Consider the following 4,635-nt stretch of genomic DNA (forward strand, 5'->3'; position numbering starts at 1 on the left):
ACCGTCATCCACCAAGGTCAAAGCGGCAAATTTGAAAAATGTAGGCGCGATGGGATAACGTCCCATAGAAAATTTGAATTTCGCGCCTTTTCCTACTGACAAGATTTGCTTGATCATCTATAGTTTACTTGGAGGATGAAATATCATCAGAAGAGGAAAATAATCGTAGTACGGAATCATTTATTCAAATCTCGTGTCATTTATTCAAAATGGCGTCACCGCTATCTAATAAAACGTTCACGAAACGCTATATAGCGGCCGTAATATGACGGCACCGTTTTCGGAGGAATCCAAAGCTTTAACGCCGTCTAGGAAACCGCGCCATCTTGTTTACATAGACAACGTTCTAGTGACGTCAGTCAACGCTATATAGCGGCCGTAATATGACGGCACCGTTTTCGGAGGAATCCAAAGCTTAACGCCGTCTAGGAAACCGCGCCATCTTGTTTACATAGACAACGTTCTAGTGACGTCAGTCAACGCTATATAGAGGCCGTAATATGACGGCACCGTTTTCGGAGGAATCCAAAGCTTAACGCCGTCTAGGAAACCGCGCCATCTTGTTTACATAGACAACGTTCTAGTGACGTCAGTCAAAGCTATATAGCGGCAAAATATGACGGCACCGTTTTCGGAGGAATCCAAAGCATTAGACCGACTCTGATGTATGATATACAAGATTATTCAAGATACTATAGAAGATGTTTGGTCATTCGTTTGCCAGTAATAATAACTCCGCTGGATTCAGCTGCTGACAAATTCGCGGCTTCGCGCACGAGTGTGGACAGGGCCGGATTAAGCATGTCGGGGCCCCTAGGCAGTGCAATGCTCGGGGCCCCCTTACAGTCAATTCTACATACATAATGTTCAGTTGTTCAGTAGGATGTAAGTTTGCGATTTTAATTTCAATCTTCAGGTGTCAGTTGAGTTGAGCCGATCCGAACAAGCCGAGCGATGTCTTTTTCGCTCTTATTGCGTGGACATAAAGCTTTTTTTCTATCAGTTTTTGCCGATTCCTTTTTGCGTCAAATGTGGGGAGAGCCCTTTTTTTCTCAATAGGTAGTTAAATATTTTGCCAGGCTGAACAGCGATTGTCCGACCATAAGCCCATACGCCGAGCCACATGATTAAAATTAACCTAATAATATAGACTTTCCATGTTAAAATGACACTTCATTCACCAGTGAAGCTAGCATGTAGGACAGAGTCAACCTGAAAAGCAGCAAAAAACGCGAGCGCAGCGAGCGCGAAATTTTTTGTGAAATAATTGTAATAGCATGTTAAAAAGGCCGGGCCGGGCCTAAAAACCCGAAGTTCCCCTGTGAGGCGTGCCTTCATGCGAGGTCAAAGCCGTGTTTCAGGATAAGCTCAGCTAGAGCACAGACGCCAACCAATGTCCATTGTATTAAAAAGCGAGGCCGCAGGCCGAGCTTGGCGCAGCGAGGCCAAAGGCTAAGCTGAAGAAGAGGACATTTCGAAGACAAACCAAAAATTGGGGTAAAAAGTGAGCCTGAAATTCGAGCTCGACATTACAGACTTTAAAAGCTATAAAATAACAATAATTTACGTTCATAATCATCTAATGTTTCTGTGTCTGAGAAACTGATATTGGACATTAGGTATGAGTAGGTACTATAATTTTTTTTATGAATTTGGGCTATTTGGAACAAATATTTTTTTTACGAGCGCGGGGCCGCCGGGGCCCCCTAGCCAAGGCGGGGCCCCCTAGTCGAGGCGGGGCCCATAGGCAGTTGCCTACTCTGCCTTAGGGTTAATCCGGCCCTGAGTGTGGAGGGGACTTTTTGTTCAAAAATGTAATCAAACCAATTTGTCAGTAAAAGGAACAAAAAAAAAACTATACTCATCCTTTTCTTTTGGGTGCTAGTACTAAAGAAGTAAGAAAAAGATAGTATGATTCTCTCTGTCTATGTTTAAAATGAGACAGTACTTTGACACACTATAGATTCTAACCCTTTGAACGCCAAGAACACCTAATAGTTGTTGTTAAAACAGTAACACACTACCGCACCGCACCTAGGTCACGGTGCGCCGCACCCATAAGTGAGAGCGAGAAAGATATACTTGGTCAACCAGATCTTGACAGTAGAAAAAGGCGGCAAATTTGAAAAATGTAGGCGCGAAGGGATATCGTCTCATAGAAAATTTGAATTCCGCGCCTTTTTTTACTGACAAGATTTGGTTGACCAGCTATATATCTCTTTCTCCCTCTCACTTATGGGTAATTCACTTTAAAAATGATAATTTAAATCATTATTATAAATGTGTAAGCCGAGCACTTCCATTTGATACTAAACTCGACCATACTTTCTTGCAAATAAGATGACCAGAATAGGTCTCTCACAATAGGAAATATCACAATCTCGCAGTGGAAGCGTGCTGGGCCCATAACCTGATGTTGTTTAACACATGCGTGTAAGCAGAGCCGCAATGGTGTCCGCCTTGGGACACGGTTTTGAAGAATGATATCACTTTACGAGAAGATTAATTAAAATATAGCACAAATCGAAACGTTATTTTATTTTCCACATACGACATATTTCTTTCTTTAAGAGTTTAGTAAGATGCAAGTCACACGTAAATAGTTTGAATACCTATAACAGATAGTATAAAAACTCCTTTAACAGTTTTTACATTATGTCCTATACATTATACTACTCTTTGATTACAAGTGCGGAAAAGAGGAAATTCGAAACGAGTGACGATAATTTTTAAAACACGACCGAAGGCAGTGTTTTAAATCGACACGAGTTGCGAAATTACCTATTCGCACGTGTATCGTACAACGGTTATAGGCGTTCCAAAATTGAACCGAAAGAGACGTGCTTATGTTTAATAACAACGAATGTGACAGAAATGGATGGAATGAGGAAATTAATCAAAAATAACAGATTTCTTCGTAGGCACAGAAATAAATATGGAAGTATTTTTTTTGTGTTCCTCAAGTATGCTACGAGTATCTATTGTTATTATATAATATCATTGCCTCCTAGCCTGCTAGCTCAATAACCCCTTGATCGAGCCTGCTCATAATTTAATGATTAATATAGAATGCCCTCCTCTACACGTTTACCCAATTTCATTTAAATTAGAACAAATTTACTTAAGTTATTGTGTATCAAACTATCCTCTGATAGTTCAGCTTAACCTTTTCGACGCCGTGTCAAACACAAAAGCTGTCACTCAGACGCCACGTCACCGAAGTGTCAAAACTGAAATTGAACTTTATGCATATGCACCTAGGTCTATGTTGCTCTGTGGTCTATGACCGATTAATCCGTCTTTGGCGTTGGACCTGCGGTGCGTATATATCGGTCAATGGCGTCCAAAAGGTTAAAAACATCGAAATGAATAATAAATAATAAATGCCAGGACGTGCCGCGTGCTCCAAGTTGAATGTAAGAACTTCGCTTCGCTTCGCTCGCTCGTTCGATTATATCTTACACAAGCTGAAAGTATGAAATGAAACATAAAAGTTAATTTAAATAAGTTTTATTCTTAATTACATTTTATTACACAATATTGGCATTTGACCTAACATTTTAGTCACCAGCGACAATCTTAAAAGAGGTTATGTAGAGTTTTAGTGATTCGGTATACGACGAGCGACCATGCGAATATTTTTATAGATCGCCATTATAGGGAAAAAATACATAGAGTGCTCACTCCATACATCAGTTTTGGTACCAAAAAGACTATTATTTTCATAGTCGACATCTAGCATCGAGTAGCGGACTTATCAGTACGTGCCGACTTAACAGTAGACAAAGGATAAGCCGTTCGGGGCCAGCTTCAAATCGACGGACTATACACCCTATTATCTTTGGCGCATAGACTAGGAATCCTCTAGACGGAGTTTAGAGCAATTATTTCATGAAACCGATGCTGCCAAAAATACTGGGGTGCGGGGGACGAGGTGAGCGAGTCCCGTGCCGTGATTGGTCCGTTCAAAGACACGGACGTCACACAAAGACACTTTGACTCGAAAATGGAGTAAAACTACCGTATATTTGTGGCAGAGGGGGTAGCGCTACTATGCTCAGTCTGGAGGATGTCTTGTCTGTGCTTTGGCGTAAAGCTTTGGATTCCTCCGAAAACGGTGCCGTCATATTACGGCCGCTATATAGCGTTGAATGACGTCACTAGAACGTTGTCTATGTAAACAAGATGGCGCGGTTTCCTAGACGGCGTTGATTGTCAACGTAACGTAAAAAGACGGCCGTCATGACGGTGTCGATAGTTTCGTGAACGTTTTATTAGATAGCGGTGACGCCATTTTGAATAAATGACACGAGATTTGAATGAATGATTCCGTACTACGATTATTTTCCTCTTCTGACGATATTTCATCCTCCAAGTAAATTATAGATGATCAAGCAAATCTTGTCAGTAGAAAATGGCGCGAAATTCAAATTTTCTATGGGACGTTATCCCTTCGCGCCTACATTTTTCAAATTTGCCGCTTTGACCTTGGTGGCTGACGGTGTGTTATGACGCCGTGGTACTTTCCACATGTCGTCACCGTAAAGACGGCCGTCTTTTGCGGCCGCTATATGACGGCCGTCATATGACGGCACCGTTTTCGGAGGAATCCAAAGCTTAAGTGATCCGCGTGGT

The sequence above is a fragment of the Cydia amplana genome, chromosome 26 (assembly GCF_948474715.1).
Source record: "Cydia amplana chromosome 26, ilCydAmpl1.1, whole genome shotgun sequence".
In the NCBI taxonomy this organism is placed as follows: Eukaryota; Metazoa; Arthropoda; class Insecta; order Lepidoptera; family Tortricidae; genus Cydia; species Cydia amplana.